We start from the raw sequence: 18,155 nt of genomic DNA, 5'->3' as shown, positions 1-18,155 counted from the left end.
AATTAATTTTTTTGGGCGGGGGTGGGGTGGGCGGGCAGGGTGGGTGGGTAGGGTAGGCGTGGGGTGGTGGGAGTGGTTGTGGGGTGGGTTGGGTGGTTGGTGGAATGCACTTATAGACTTGTTTTCCCTACTTTTATTAGGGAAGTCATTTTCCCCATTTTTGAGGAACTTGTTTTCCTAAAGAAAATATTTTTCAAAATTTTTGACCAAACGAATATGGGAAAATTAGAAAAAAACAATCGGAAAATGTTTTCCTCCATACCAAACACACCCTTAATTGCTGTATCAATAATAGGACCAGATAGCAGTACTGAAATCTAATGTAGTTTAGAACATGAATGTAAGGTGGTTAAATTTTTATCTTGAAAAATAAAGATAAATTAAGATAAGTGACAATACTAGAAACAGAGGTCTTTCCCACTGATATTCAGTGAGAAATTTATTCTATAAAACATGATTTTCCACCTCATTTTCACGGAACTAACTCAGTGTGAAAACGCATAGTGATAAACAGGTCTCATTTGTTAAAATATAACTACTTCATTATTTATGGCTTATTATTTATTTCTGTATTCTTTGTAATTATCTCTTGTACTTGTAATTATCCTCTACCCTCTTAGTAGTTATCCCCTGTAACTATCCTTTGGCTTTGTAAAGTTATATAAGTAGTTCACGTATACATCAATACAACTTAAGAGTGATTGACTTCTTAAGTCTTCTTGTCTTTCTTATTATTTTTACATGGTATCCGAGCCCTAAAAGAATTCCTTTCCACGCTTTTCACTATGTCTGTTGTTCCCGTCACTTCTTCCTCTTTCACTTCTCTCACTCCAATCATCACCTCTACCCATTCTTTTGCTGTTAAACTTACCCCAAAAAATTATTTGGCATGGAAAACTCAATTTATTCCTCTTCTAAATTACCAAAACCTTCATGGTTTCATCAATGGAACTACTAAAGCTCCCTCTACCACTGTTGCCTCTTCCACTGATCCCACCCGTCAAGATCCCAACCCAGAATTTGAAATATGGTTTCACAAGGATCAGATGCTTCATTCGTGGCTGCTTGCTTCTTTAACGGAAGAGATCTATCCTTATGTTATAGGTCTCACCTCTTCCTTTGCAGTTTGGGAGGCTCTTGCCAACGCCTCTGGTTCTGTTTCACAAAATCGTCAATTGCAATTACATAGAGAATTGCAAGAGTTAAAGAAAAATGATCTTTCTGTTTCTAACTATCTACAAAAGGCCAAGGCTCTTTCTGATGAAATTAGTGCCGCTGGTAGATCTATTTCTCCTGCTGAGTTTAATGCGATTATTTATCGCAACATTGGACCTGAATTTCATGGCCTTATTGCTGCTCTCAACCTCCGTCTAGAACCAGTTACTTTCACTGAACTCCATGGACAATTAGTAGCTCATGAAATCTCGCTTAAAAATGCAATGGAACCTGTAGCGAATATGGTTCTAAAAGGTAATGCTCCACTTCTACCTACTCCGCAATACCGGCCACAATACACTCCAACTCAAAATAACTATTCCCAAAATAATTATTAGCCATGCCCATCCAACAACTCCAATAAAAATCGAAACTGTGTGCCCTGTCAAATTTGCGGCCTAAACAACCATTCCGCTGTCACTTGCCGCAAGAGGTATATGCCTCGTAACTCTGGACAATCTCCGCAGCAAAATAATTCTGCTGCTCAACCAATGGCTAATTATTCTACTGTTGCACCCTCTCCACCAAATATGTAGCCTATCACGTGGTTCCCAGACACGGCTGCAAATTACCACATCACTCCGGACCTTCAGAGTTTAAGTGCCATTAATGAATATCCTGGTTCGGATCAGCTACATGTAGTTAATGGTCAAGGGCTTCAAATCTCTGACTCTGGTAAGGCAATATTACATTCTCGTACGAAATCTCTTTACTTGAAAAATGTTTTATGCGTTCCAAAAATAGTTAAGAATCTACTCTCTGTTCAAAAATTTACTCTGGCAATTCTTGTTTTTTTTGAATTTTTTCCTTCCTAGTTTCTTATCAAGGACCAGCGCACCCGCCAAGTACTGATGCAAGGCCCAAGTGGGTCTGGAATTTACAACATTCAACAAATGCCCAAGACAGCTATGACAGCCACGGTTCCATCTTTTAACGACTGGCACCTCTGTCTAGGCCATCCTAATGTTCAGAAGGTTCATTCATTAGTTAGAAATCAACATCTTTCTAGTTCTACAAATAAACTTAGTCCTTGTGCTAGTTGTAATTTAGGAAAATTATCTTGTTTGTCCTTAGCGTATGTTGAGCATACTAGCACGGCTCCCTTTCAAATTGTTCACTCTGATGTTTGGGGTCCGGCCCCAGTTCTTTCTTCTATGGGTCATCGTTATTTTGTTCTATTTGTGGATAATTTTACTCGCTTTACATGGGTTTATCTTCTTAAAAATAAAAGTGATGTTCATTCGATTTTTCTTAATTTCGAAAAGATGATTGAGAGGCAATTAAAAAAAAAAATCAAAGCTTTTCATTCTGATTGGGGAGGAGAATACCAAAAATTGAACAAATACTTTGATCAAACTAGTATAATACACCGCATTGCGTGTCCTTACACGCATGAACAAAATGGCATTTCCGAAAGAAAAAACCGGCATTTGGTAGATACTTGTCTTACTTTATTAGCTCATGCAAACCTACCTCTTAAATATTGGAATTTTGCTATTGAACACAGTGCCATTTTAATAAATGTTCTTCCGACAAATGTCATTAAGCAAAAGTCCCCATATCAGATTTTATTCAACAAAAATCCGAACTACCTTTCTTTCAAACCTTTTGGGTGTTTAGTTTTTTCTGTTGCTTTGGCCTTACAATCATCATAAATTTTCATTTCGAACATCACCTTGTGTCTATCTTGGTCAAAGTCCGAGTCACAGTGCATACAGGTGTTTAGATAAATCCACAGGTCGAGTATATCTAATAGACATGTCAAATTTCATCCACTAGAATTTCTGTACAAAGGAAATTCGGCCAAGTCGTCTAGCGAGGAAACCAATAACGCATGGCTGCACATCTCAAGTTCATTCCAACCTCACTTGGACTCTGCATCACTATCTGGTAAGATTTCTTCTCCATATCAACCTCCTCATTGTTCTCCTTTTCAATCTCCTAATATTTCTCCTTTGTCTAATCATGTATCTTTATCTTCTTCTACTACAACTCCATCTCAATTTAATCCCTTAAATTTCCCCCCTTTATCTAAATCACTGTCTGGATCCTCATGCCCACCTAACTTACCTTTATGCCAATCTCCTCAAATAATAACTAGAACTCCTATCTCAAATTCAACTTCATCTCTAATCTCTAATCCGAACAGTGCTCCTAGATTGTCATTAGCTGTGGATTTTTTAGATTCTTCCCTAACAGACAATCCTGACCCATCTCGCACCCACTCCATGCAACTCCGCCTCACCACCATGCAAAAACGCCAAGCCCATATAGCCTTAACCAAACCAACTTATCTATTGGAGGAACCTCAAAACATTTTTCAAGCTAAGAAATTTCAGGAATGGCGCGATGCTATGCAGGGGGAATTGAACGCTCTACATCAAACTAAAACATGGAGTTTAGTGCCGCGCCTTTGCAACAAAAATATAATTGGTAACAAGTGGATTTTTCGCATTAAGAGAAATGCAGATGGCTCAATAGAACGCTATAAGGTGTGCCTTGTAGCTAAAGGTTACACATAATAGTCCGGTATTGACTATCTCGAAACATTTTCTCCCATAGTCAAATTTACCACTGTGCGGACAGTCCTTACATGTTACACCTCGGAAATTTTTCGCGAGCCAACAATGAATAGACCAATGAAGGGCATGAGTGTGCGATGTTTTATTAAGTAGGGAATGACTATTTATGAACTTTGGAATTAAGAAAGTTGTAGAATTTCATTTCAGCCAGTGGTCGTAAAATGGAATACGGCCCGTAAAGTGATTTACGGACCATAAAGTGCCATCGTCCTTCAACATTTCAAAATTTCAACTTTCTGTCAAATGCTTCAAATGGTTAAAAACGACTTGGAATACGACCCGTAAACTGAGTCGTAAACTGCCATGATCTTCAACCAACCTTTCTGTTTCTGATATGATTAAATACGGTCGCAAAGGACGGACCGTTAACCAGTATACGGCCTGTAAAGTGGGGTTTACGACCACTATGTATTTCGACCACTGTTCATAAAAATCAGATTTTAGCTATTGAAAAGGAGGGACCCAAGTTCATTTTCTCATTTCATTTTCACGAAATTCCTCCCTAGAAATCTCTAGAACACTCCAAACACTTCAACCACAAGAATACCAAGGAAATCAATGATCATCAACACCAAATATATGAAACAAAGTGTATGAAACCTAATTGGAAGTCATCTCCTTCAAGAAATTCCAAAAGAGGTGAAGAAGGGTTTTGGTGCTAAAGAAGTGATTCCACTCTAGGCTTGTTCCACCATCATCTAAGGTATGTTTCATGACTTTATCATGTTATTTAAGGTATTGGAAATCTAAGATGCTTGAAATGTAGAAGAACATAGAAAATGGGCCATTACTGAGTGAATAGTGTCATAATTGAATGATAGTTGAATGGAATCATGAATGTTGATATGTTGTGATGATGAATACGTTATAAATGGAGTATAGACCATGGAATAGGTGTGAAGTAAGCAAAATTATGATGATGAGCTAAAACCATTAAATGTGGAGAAATTGGAGAAAAATGGTGGATTTTGCTAAATATAGATAAGTGATGAATGTTGATACGATATTGTGAGTGTTGTTATAAATGTTGGGAGTTGAAATAGAACATGAGAAAAGTAGTAGAAACAAAGGAAACGCTGCCCAATTTTCTCTAGAAATAACGATGCGTTCTTATGGTCGATTGACTAACTATAATGTGTATTCTCTCGTGAAGGTAACAACGTGATATTGAAGGAGAACAAGTGAACGATAGCTTAACTAAGTGACAAAGGTATGTGAGGCTAATCCTTTCTTTCAGATGGCATGAATCTTATGACACGATTCTCCTTTCTTCCTATGACTCTTCTATATCCCGGAAAGCAAAGAGCCTACGATCATGAATAGTTATATATATATGAGACAAGAACTATGCTATGAGCCCAATAACGATATAACGTTTCCATAAAGTAGATGATGTCATTCGTTGTGTACACTCACCTTATATACTAATCCCTTCAAGGTGAGGCAGAATGTTCACAAATGTTCATAATGGAATCGAGGGTTCACGACCTTACATCACCTCGATAAAGGATAGTTGTTCTAGAGTTTTTATGCATGTGCTATGATAAGCATATTATGATGACATTACACCGCGCCTATAAGGTCGGCAGCACCGTTAAGGCGGGCGGCTTTCAGAGGATTACAACGTGTCTATATGGCACGGGCAGCACCACTAGTGGGCGGCATGAGATGGTATCCCGGACGCGGGAGGCCTGGACGCGGGCTAACATTATTGATTATCACACCGCACCTATATGGTCGGGCAGTTTATTCATATATATACATGTTATGCATACATGAGATGATGATGAACATAAAAGTAAGTCAGTATGCATTACTTCTTATATGATTCACAGTCTGTTATAGTTTGCTCCATATTTGATACCTCCCTCATTTTCTTGATGTACTACTACTGTTTATGCCTCTCATACTCAGTACAACATTCGTACTGACGTCCGTTTTCTTTGGACGCTGTGTTCATGCCCACATGTAGACAGAGAGGTGAGCTCGATCCAGATTCTTAGTAGCTATCAGCTGATTGAGAGCACTCCATTGTTCGGAGGTGTTTATGATTATTCTTTTGGTACATATATATATTTTGGGGCTGACGGAGTCTTGTTCCGTCTATATGTATAGTATGTCAGTAGAGGCTCGTAGATGCGCAGTGTGGGTAGTATGGTCTCACATTTTTCATGTACATGTACATTTATTATTTTGATAGCCTAGAGACATATATATATATATATATATATATATATATATATATATATATATATATATATATATATATATATAAAGCATTTATGTTTCCATATGAACTATGATTTTTCCATGCTTTGAGTAAAATGTGATAAAAAGGGCATTAAATGGATAAGATGAGCAACAGAACGAGTGGTGCTCGGTGGTTAGCCCCGGGTACCCATCGCGGCCCCTAGCTGGGTCGTGACATTACACTTGCCACAGTTCATAATTGGCCTATTCATCAACTTGACATCTCCAATGCATTCTTATATGGCCAATTAGACACTGGATTATATATCGAACAACCACAACGGTATGTTGATTCTTCCAAGCCTGACCATGTCTGCCAGCTTCATCGCTCTCTCTATGGCTTGAAACAAGCTCCCTGAGCTTGGTTTTAATGCTTGTCAAATTTTTTGGAGAGTCTCGGTTTTCACTCCTCCAAGGCCGACACGTCATTGTTTGTTATTCTACAAGGTACATTAAAAATCTATGTATTGATTTATGTCGATGACATAGTTGTTACATGTTCAGATTCCTCCAAGTTGCCATGGTTTCTCACAAAAATTAAGGAAATCTTTTCTGTCCGCGACTTGGGTGCCTTGAATTATTTTCTTGGAATTGAGGTAAAAAGGGTCTCAAATGGCCTATTGTTGACACAAAATAAATATGCGGCTGATCTACTGAAAGAGACAAACATGCAGGAATCTAAGTCGTGTACCACACCAATGGCAGTGGCTCTGACCTTGAGCAAGACAATGGGTAAGTCGTTGTCAAATTCTGAGCAATATCGTCAAATTGTAGGTTCCCTACAATACATGACCTTGACTCGCCCAGACATTGCATTTAGTGTCAACAAACTAGCTCAATTTATGCATTGTGCAACTGAGATTCATTGGTAAGCAGTGAACCGTTTACTTCGGTATATTCGTGCCACAACTAACATTGGTTTGTTTATTTCCACGAATTCTACCTTGCAACTTCAATGTTTTTCAGATAGTGATTGGGCTGGCTGCCCTGATGACCGACGTTCTACTAGTGGATATCTAGTGTATCTTGGCAACAATTTGATATCTTGGTCGTCAAAGAAACAACCTACTGTTGCCAGGTACTCAACGGAGAGTGAATACAAATCACTGGCCAATGCCACAGCTGAAATCATGTGGGTTAGCTCTCTTCTTCGAGAACTTGGCTTCCCACCCCGCGTCCCTGCTATCATGTGGTGTGATAACATCGGTGCAATTTATTTGAGTGCCAATCCCGTTTTCCATGCCCGCACCAAGCATATTGAATTAGACTATCACTTTGTGCGGGAGCAAATCCAGTTAGGTACGCTTTCAGTTCGCTTCATTTCCAGTGCTGACCAAATTGCAAATATCATGACGAAACCGGTTGGACAGCAACTCTTCTCTATGCATTTCAGCAAGCTTCGTCTCTGTTTCACGTCGGCATCAGCTTGAGGGGGGGGGGGGGGGGGGGTGTTAAAATATAACTACTTCATTATTTATGACTTATTATTTATTTATGTATTCTTTGTAATTATCTCTTGTACTTGTAATTATCCTCTACCCTCTTAGTAGTTATCCTCTGTAGCTATCCTTTGGCTTTGTAAAGCTTTATAAGTAGTTCACGGATACATCAATACAACCTAAGAATGATTGGCTTCTTAAGTCCTCTTGTTTTTCTTATTATTGTTACACCATTGAAACGCTGAGAAACTTCCTACTTTTTCCATCTGAAAATTATGCTCCACTATTTTGATTTTCTCCACCGACATTCAGTGAGAATAGCTAATGGACATTTTTCAGTCGAAATTCAATGGGTAAATAGTGATTGTGAATATATTGTTTTTAGTTACCACTATCATTATTTATCTTACAACCAAACGAGTTGAGTTCAAAGAACTTATCCTTGGATTGAACTTGTCAATATATACACTAGTTCAAATCTCATACGTCCAATTAAATATTTTCCTAGTTTTGGTTAATTTATGTTAACTAAACAGAAGAGAAAGACAAAAGCCCCTGTTTATTGTAATGATCTCAGATAGAATATGATGAAATAAACTCATGATGAAACATATACTTAAGCACTTCAATTAAAATAATAAACCAGAATATGGGTAAAGTCAGGTTCTGACAAATACGATGAACATGGATGAGGTTCCCCAAACAAAAGTTGGAATATTTTTTTCTTTATCCCCGACAAGCTGTTTCTGCACTCCTTTAGATTTTCTTTCTCATCTCTTTACATTTTCTGTCTTCCGGTTATACTGTTATATTGCTATCTTTTAGGTTCATATTACGTGTCTTTTTAAAACTTTGATTGGCGATCGAGGAACTATCGTAGAAGGAGGCAATGGACGAGTAATGGAAATTAAAATAGGAGGATTATTATGTGTTACTATATTTAGGGGAAAGGGTTAAATTTGAGTCAAATATGCCTTCGTCGTTATCAAAATGGACAAAATTTTTCCTCATTTTCAAATGACGGAAGCTTAGCATTTGATGATGCACACATTTGTAATTAAGAATTAATTTTTTTAACAGAGGGTAATTTTAAACCTTCGGATAATTCAGGGGAAAATTTAACTCCTCCCTAATTAATTTTGAGTTTTTTTCTTTTTTTCTATTCCTCTTTTTTTTCTCCCTACCAATCACCCTATCTTCCTCCTCCTCCTTCCTCCTTTGACCAATATGTGGCTATACACCTGCAATAAAATAGTATTCAATTTGTTTAGCGCGTTCACTTATGGTGGTGGAGGTGATGGTGGGGTGGTCAGGAAAGAGAATGAAATAAAAAGGGAAGAGAAGATCTTGGTGGAGGTGATAGTAATTGATAATGGTGACGGAAGAGAAAAAGAAAGGAGGAAGAAAGGACGATTGGTGGTAGTCGCAGAAGTAGTGGCGGCGAAGAAAGAGAAGGAAGGAACCAAAAAGAATTTAAGAACTCAAAATTAGGAGAAAGGTCAAATTTGCTAACTATGCGAAAGGTTCAAATTGCCGTTTGTTTAAAAAATTAATTGTGGGACACATGACATTACCGATTGCTAAGTTTCCGCCATTTGAAAATAAGGAAAAATTTAACTGTTCTAGTATCGGCAATGACACATTTGACCTCTTACATTAACGAAGGGCAAATTTATTCCATTTCGCATAGTTCAAAAGTAAATTAAACACTTTAACCTTATACTTATTATAAAAAATGTCAAATTTGTCTAAACAATGCTGATAATAGTGGTACATTGGGTTATTTCTTGTCATGTGTGAGCCCAAATGGACGAGGAGTGCCAAATTCTTCTCAATAATATCCAACACCGGCACCATTAATAAACCCATATTATATTAATGGGGACAACTACGGATATATACATCTTAAGGAGAAATATTTACGAAACGTGACGATAGTTTTATATTTACAAAACATAACATTACAAACCTTATACAAAACATGCTTTTTAAAAATTTTATTTAAAAAAAAATATATTTTTTATATATATTTTTCGCTCAAAATTTTATGTATGAAAGTTGTATGAAATGTGTATATCTCGCTCAAGGCCTAAAAAGTTCACTCAAAATTTAGTGGTGAAAACGGTATGAAAAATGTATGAAATGTGTATATCTCATTCAAGGCTTTAAAAATCCGCTCAAAATTGTGTGTATGAAAACAATATGAAATTTGTATCTCGCTCAAGTCTTAAAATTTCGCTCACATTTTTGTGTATAAAGTTCATGTTAGATTTTTGTAAAATTAATACAACTACAACAACATTGTATACAATTTTGATACAACATTCAAGACTTAAAATAATCGCTCAAATTTTTGTATATGAAATGTGTATATCTTACTCAAGGCTTAAAAAGTTCGCTCAAATTTTATGTATGAAGAATGTATGAAGTGTGTATATCTCGATCAAGGCTTAAAGATTACACTCAAAATTTTATGCATGAGAATGGTATAAAATGTGTATATCTCGCTCAAGACTTAGAATTTCATTCACATTTTTCGTATATAATGTTCATATTAGGTTTCTGGAAAATTAATACAACTATAACAACATCGTAACAACTTTCATACAATATTCAAGGCTTAAAGTTTTCGCTCACAATTTTGTGTATGAAAATTATATCAAAAATTTTGCTCATACATACACATTTCATACATTTTTCATACACAATTTGAGGTAATTTTTTAAGCCTTTGAGCAAAAAAATTTAAAAATATATAATTATGTAAAAAAAAATTAAAAAAATTAAAATTTTTAAAATAATTTTTTTTTAAAAAAAATATATTTTCTCGAAAAAAATAAAAAAACAAAAAATATATGAAAATCCGTCATGTTTTGTAATATATCGTTATGTTTTGTAAATAAGGAAAACTATCGTCACATTTCGTAAATATTTCTCCTTAACATGTATATATATGCAGTTTTCCCTTAATGTTATAAGCCGTTCGATTTTTTCTATGATTACATCGTTTTATGTAGTTGCATGGAAATGTTATGAAACTTGGCACTATGACAAGCCGTTGGAGGCAGAGGCGGATTCAGGATTTGATGACTATGGGTGCCACCATTACTAAAATCTTGTTTTTTTTTCGAGAAATAACTATTAACGGACGTTGTCGGTCTACTATTTGGTTTACTTGGAGAGAGACGAGAGAATATCCAAAAAAGAAACTTCCTAACTTTCTATTATTTTATTCTAAAAAAATATGGTAAAGAAAATTTCTACTATATTATTTTATACTTAATTAAACAAATACAATGTCAACATGAAAATAGAGTGTCAACTAGTATGTGTTGTAGCCCGTAGGTGTATTTGTGTAGAGACAAAATTGTTATGAAATTTATAAAATAATGCTCATCGGGGAGATTCGATGTAAAACAAGCCGTACTATGCTCATTGCGGACACTTTAATTACTCCGGGTGGCACTTTAATTATTTAGACTATTTCTTATATAAATATACATACATATATAGAGTTTCCGTCGAAGCTTGCGGGTGGCGTGGCACTCCGTACCTCTTCAATAGATCCGCCCCTGGTTGGAGGCTTAGATCACTAAAACACTTAAATATTTCTGTTTGTTTAATTAATTTTCTTAGGGTTTTATACTATTGGCTAAGAAGCGGACAAAGTAGCTTGTGTTTAATCGTTTTCATTAAAGGACAAAGCTGCTTGGTTTTAATACTGATTCATTCCATGCAATGTATCTAGCAGGTTCTCTACCTGGAAAATTAAAATGGCACAAACACTTATCAAATTATTATTTAATATTGCTTCAATTATTATTCACTCATTGCCTAGGTTTCCTAGAAGAGTTTGGCATTATGAAAAGAATCTATGTGATCCAAAAGCTCCAAAGCAAATACATTATTTAAAGGGAAACTTGGTGCTGCATAGCAACCTAGCGCAGTAAATAACATAAAACAGTTCAATTTTTGGTTTTTGACATCCGATAGCTCATATGCACTCTTTGACTTGAAAAGATTGTATCTGATAACCAAAAAAAATCTCTATAAAAATAGCTTCAAATAGTTATTTTTCTCTTTTCTAAACTCTTTCTCCAATTTCTCTCTCCAATATTTTTTAATCTTTCTCCCTAAATTTCTCTCTCTCAAGGACATAAAAATACCATTAAAGACCATTTGAGCTTGGTTTGAACTTTCCGATCCGCATATTTGTGATTTGTTTCAATGGAAAAGGGTCAAAATTACCCCTGAACTTTGGAAAATAGTTTATCCATACCCTTCGTTATACTTTAGGGCTAATTATACCCTTATCGGTATATTATGGGGTCAATTATACCCTTATGTCTAACAGCTACTACGTGGCATCATCTCAGCCCTTTAAAATTATTTTCCCCTCAAATAATTTTTTACCCACTAAAATAACCCAACCGGACCCAATTTTTTTTTTCCAGCCAAGGGGTAATGGGTTGGGTCCGTATCGCTTTGGCTGGAAAAAAAAATTGAGTCGGATTGGGTTATTTTAGTGGGTAAAAAATTATTTGAGGGGAAAATAATTTTGAAGGGCTGGGATGATGCCACGTGGTAGCTGTTAGACATAAGGGTATAATTGACCCCATAGTATAACGGTAAGGATATAATTGACCCTAAAGTATAACGAAGGGTATGAATGAACTATTTCCCAAAGTTCAGGGGTAATTTTGGCCCTTTTCCGTTGTTTCAATGGGTGATATAGAATTTTGGTGGAAACATCTTTAAAATCTTGAATATAAATTTTCGAGGAGTTTGGAGATGATTTAAGGCATTAGAACTAAATTTCATATTGAAAACTTGAGGTTGACAACTACTCAGTCTGTGTATCCCCGTTGTATCGCGTGTATATCGTCATGTATAGCAGTGTTTACCCCCTATATATCATCTATATTTGTGTGCATCCATGAAATCCATTTGATTACAGATATACGCGATATACAATATGATATACACATGTCATAGTGGCTTCCATGAAAATCTCTATGTGATATACACTGATAAACACAAGATACAGCGTGATATTCACATTTTGCAGTGACGTTTTCTAGGTCTGATTCCGAGTTAGTCTAAATTTCTTCTAATCTTCCTCAAATTTTGCATATAGCATCGTCCAAGTATTTCCAATCAATTCCAACTGCACCCACTTACACTCCTTCACTCCAACAAGAAAAGAAGAACAGAGAAGAAAAAAAGTTGACATCTACTTTTCTCTTTTGTTTTTGCTTATCTTCTCCGAATTGATATGAAAATGGTTATGTTACTTTTTGGAAGAAGATCAATCTTGCATGAAATCATAATGAGAATCTTTAATTTAGATTCTCTTATTATCTCCTCTTGTTTGGGGATTTAGCGATATAATTCCAATTTTTGGGCTTCAATTGCTAAACTTAATTTTAGACTAAAAGTTTACCAAATATCCCCATTTAAACCCAAGGTTTCAGTTCTTGCCTTGGGCCTCAATACATGGCAAATACATGATTTGAAACAAGGTTTTAGTTCTTGGGCTACGAAAGGTCCAAGTTAAAGGAACACAATGACATATATTGAGTAGTAATCACTTCGGATATATGGTGTCTGAAGTTAGATTTGATAAAATCAAATGTCTAAAGTTACATATGAGTGAAGTTTATGCATTTACTCCTGAAGTTTAGACAAAATGATTGGACTTGAGGTATTTTTGCCTGCATTTCTACTATATATAACTAAGGTTTGCTCATTTTTACTTGAACTTCAGACATAAATGGCTGAAGACAGGGAAAAATGACTGAACTTTCAAACACATATGACGAAAGTTCAGGCAAAAACAACTAAACTTCAACTGTATGAAACTTTAAACATTGTGTCTGAACTTATTAGATTTTGTCAAGATTAACTTTAGACATAGTATATCTAAAGTTGTCCGAATTAAGCACTTGTTCAAAATTTTGAAAGGCAAATACAAATTAAATTAATAGCAGCGTCAAAAACGGATGTATGTGCACTTCGGCCTCTAGACACGTGCATGTATGTTCATAAACAGAAGTACCATAATACGGAGGAACAGTTGTTGTAGTAGCAATGAAGCCAAAAGAATGGCTAAGTGCCTAACCTATATACTTATATTCGATGAAAAGTGGTCTATGTAGTCAAGCTACTGAAATTAGTTCATTTTGAAAAATATTTTTATTAAAATTTATTATAAAAAAATAGTATAGTAATTTTTATTTGGCTAAATTATTTGAGCAACACTTTGTTAGTAATTTGTGTTTAGCCAATACTTTTAATTATTTTTAAGTGTCATAATACAAAAGAAAAATTACGAACAATATTAATTGCTAAATATAAATTTTTTCTATATATAATCTTGTTTTAAAAATATCAAAAGCACTTATTTCTTCATCAAAAGCCAGGTCAAATACTTTCATTTTAAAAATAAGTGATTTTTTAAATAAAATTAAGTTGGGATATTGACACCTATGTACAACCCTTAGATTTTATTGGCACATATTTATTTATTTTTTGTCAAAGAATAGGTTTAACATTGAAACCCAAAAAAAATTGGCATTTTATAGCCATCTCTCTAATTATAACCAACGACTTAATAGTAAACTAAATACTCTTCCTTATTCTTGGAATTCTCCTCCCAATTTCATGCTAGAAATACATATCCCCTTTCAAAAATGAACATAGCCATTGACATCGCAGATCAAAGAAGACTAGAACCAAAAATCAAGAAGAAAAAAAATGCGCAGATTTCAATTTTCTTCTGTTGGATTGAGCGGGTGTGAGTGGGTGTTGTTGGAATTGATTAAAACACCTGAACGAGGTTGTCCACAAAATCTGAGGAGGATTGGAAGTGATTAGGACTTATTTCAAGTAAAAAAATTAGACCTATAAAATGCAGTTATATGTGTATATCACACTCGCTATTGTGTATTCAGTGTACACCACTGCCACATGTGTATATCATGTATATAACTGTAACGACCCTTCCGATCGTTATGGGAAATGTAGGATCACCCCATCAAATAAAACCTTCCCAAGGGCAGAACGAGCTAATAGAAACTCGGTCGTATAAGTCTAGGAGCTGAAAACTTGACTTGTTTGTGAATTTTGTTTAATTGTGTTGAGCCATCGGGAGGTGACGTAGGAAATTAGAACTCCGTTGGGAATTCCGAGGTCACGAGTGGATTCATATGATGTTTTTATGTCTATGTGCATGTTTTGTTTGTGTTTGTGGGGCCTCGAATGAAATGTTGGGTGATAGAGTGAAAAACTGAACAAAAATTTGAGCTTACTGCACAAATGATACCGCTGCGGCGGCACCGCTATGGCGGTGAGACCCTCGCCGCAAGCGGTTAATCCATGTTCGGGGTGTTTGCTGTGGCGAGCAATGGGCCGCTATGGCGATGACACTATAGCGGGATATGGCCCGCCATAGCAGAGGTCAGACTTCATTTGGTCCACTATAGCGGGCACTTGGCCGCTATAGCGAGACCGCTGCAGCAGTGAATTTACCGCCGCAGCGGTCGACGGAAAGCAGTAACCCTGTTTTAAACACTTAATTCTGAATTCTTTATTCACAAAACTCCAACACAGTTCCCCACAAGCACCTAGGGCGAAATTCCAAGCTAGGGCAAAAATATTCTTGAGAGGTAAGTCTCACCCATCCCTTTCAATCATTCTGTATCATCTTCATGATTATCATCCCTTTTATGGGTCTTTAATGGTGAAATTAGTAATAGTAACCCTAGAACTTAATAAACCTTCTATACTTGATGGGTTATGATTGTTATCACTTATTTATCATCTAATGGCTTAGGTTAACTCCTCTTAATCATGAATTGAACCTTTAGAGCCATGAACTAAGTGAATTGAGACTTAAGGTTTCATAAAAATGGTAGCTTGGCCATGGAAACTACATGTAATTGGAGTGTTGATTAAACATTGTTATAGTTTGATGGTTAGTGATTACTAAGGCCCTTGTTAGGTTGTTTTACACCTAGAAATTATTCACCCATTGGAATGGGGCTAAAGGGAATGGTGTCTTGTATTGATTTTGTGACTAGAGTATTTGTGACTCATTGAGCATTCTAATTTCTAGACTTTGAGCGTTCCGAGGCTCTATGGAAGGGAAAATCTATAGTGGAGTGATTCGCATTGTTCCAGCTCTACGTTTGAGGTAGGTTACAGTCTACTTGAATTAGACTTTGATTAGTTGATTGTATGTGTTGTGAATTCAATAGGAGAAAGCATGTCTAGTCTTCATGCATGATGAGTGTGTGGTTGAATTCCCATATGCAATTGATTAAGTGACTGTATGGGCTTCGAGCCACTATTCATGTATGTTGAATCTACAATTTGATGTTGTTGTGATGAGAAGTTAATATAATCTTCTCGGTGAAATTGTGATACAAAATGATGATTTGAGGATTGATAATAAGAGGACAAGAAATACTATTATGTATAGATATATGAAAAGGCACAAATGTGACCTAGATTATGGGCTCGGGGTCCGAGGTTCGTTCCGAAAACGAGAGATACATTGATGTAGGCCACGTCTAAAGTTCTTTTCGGAGCAGAGGTTTATGCTCGGGTCCGATGAGTATCCGGAATGAGTGGTACATGGACACTATGAGTCCCCTGCAAGTCATGACTACTGAGCAATGACATCAGTTAGCATGTGTGTATAGCGACGTTATGTCTATTGTTGGTAGACTTGTTCCGTTGTTGTTTCCATTGAGTTGATTCTTGATATCTTTGGGTGACTTGATTCGTGATTATCCTTGGTTGACTTGTTGTTGGATTATTGATTTCATGTTGTTGGCTAGCTTGTTTATTTTATTGAGTTTTATGATGTATGCATAATACTAATCTTAGTTGGCCTATGATATCTACTGGTACATAGTGTTTGTACTGATACTACCTTGCTGCATTCTTTTGAGTGCAGATTGTGATCCAGAGACTGCTACCCGTCCTCATATCTAGCGTTGAGGCCGTTGCTGACAGATTTAGGGTGAGCTTCTATCCATGCCAGGCCGCTCGAAGATCTTCCTTTTTATGATGTCTATTTCCTACTCCAGACATTGTGGTTATTGTTTAGACAGATTTCATTCCTTAGATATGTTTTAGATTAGAGTCCTTGTACAGTGACTTTCGAATTTTGGGGATTTGTAATAGTTAGGACTTCCGCATTTACTTTCTTGTTTTATGGCATGACATATAGATTATCTTTTGTTTGAATGAGTATTAACTGATTGAGTTTGCTAATATAAAACACCAGTCAATTTGAATATGTTTTTCCGAGTGAATTTGAATTTCATATGAAACACTAGTCAATTTGAACGCAATTTTTCTCTCTTTTCAAAATATTTTATTCAATTACGTTCCTCATGCCTCTCAAATTTTCTCCCTAATTGATTGGATACAAGGTGACCATCATGAAATTGAAGTTTCTTTCCGAACTTCAAGACTCGTAATATGATTATATGGATATTTAAAGAGCGGGGAACAAAATTCAAGTGAATTACAAGCCCAAAAAATAAAGAAGGCTCATGTCGTTGGTCTTAAATAAGGAGGTCCTAAGTTTAATGGTATTGTAGTATTTTGCTTAGTACAATAACCCTTAGTATAAATAAAATAATTAGTCTTTCTTTTAGATAGATTATGTTGGATGACGAGTGTAGATTACTCTTTTGAGAGTTGGGGATTTGTCCCAAACATATTCTTGAACCTCTTTTGAACTACTACAAGTGGTAATTCATGTATGAGTTCATATCTCTTCTCTCTTTGGATTATATCTTGTATTTGAATTTTTTTTTGGCAATAAAATGTGAATTATTACCATACCAAAAAAAGCAAATTACAACTTGAACGAGCACTCATAATCTCAGCTAAAGCAGCTAAGTCTACGAGCCTCAAGCACTAATTACATAATGAATCAATGATATAGCTAAACTTTCTTCCCTGCTGGGAGCTCTTATACATGTTTAATCTCTCTTTTACTACTTGTTGTATCTGTTGTAGTATGAACTCTCCCTGTACACTTTGTCCTTTGAAAATCTTGTTGATCCTAGCAGTCCAGATGTTGTATATAGTAGCACCATAAATTGCTGCTATGATCTCCTTCTTAAAATTGCTCTATCTTCTGTTCCTTATTCTTTGTAGACTTTGCAGGACCTGTTGCTCCTGTATATAAATCCCAACCCAATTCTGCACTTCAGCCATACTGATTGTGTCCATGTACATTGATGAAATAAATGTACTGCATCTTCAGTCATACTGTCTCCACAAAGTTCACATTCTATAGAGTCACAATGCAGCCCCATACCATGCACTCTATCCTTAATTAGCAATCTTTCTTGTGCAGCCAACCAAAATATGAACTTGAGCTTTGGCAATGCTATTCGAGTCCATACAAGTGCAGCTGTTTCCTCTTTTGGTCTATCTCCTATCAACTCTATACACCCTTTCACCACTGAGTATCTCCCTGATGAGGTGAGGCAACAGTGATTATTTGAGTACCATGTAACCATTTGATGCTTTAGTTTGTGCAATCTCTTCCAATGCCAACTACATCCAGAGGAGGGTGTATGAGTCCAGAAAACTTCTCTATTGTTCAAATATATCCCTTGGACCCATTTTACCCATAATATATC

Source organism: Lycium barbarum, chromosome 6 (assembly GCF_019175385.1).
Source record: "Lycium barbarum isolate Lr01 chromosome 6, ASM1917538v2, whole genome shotgun sequence".
In the NCBI taxonomy this organism is placed as follows: domain Eukaryota; kingdom Viridiplantae; phylum Streptophyta; class Magnoliopsida; order Solanales; family Solanaceae; genus Lycium; species Lycium barbarum.
This window is presented reverse-complemented; position numbering follows the sequence as displayed.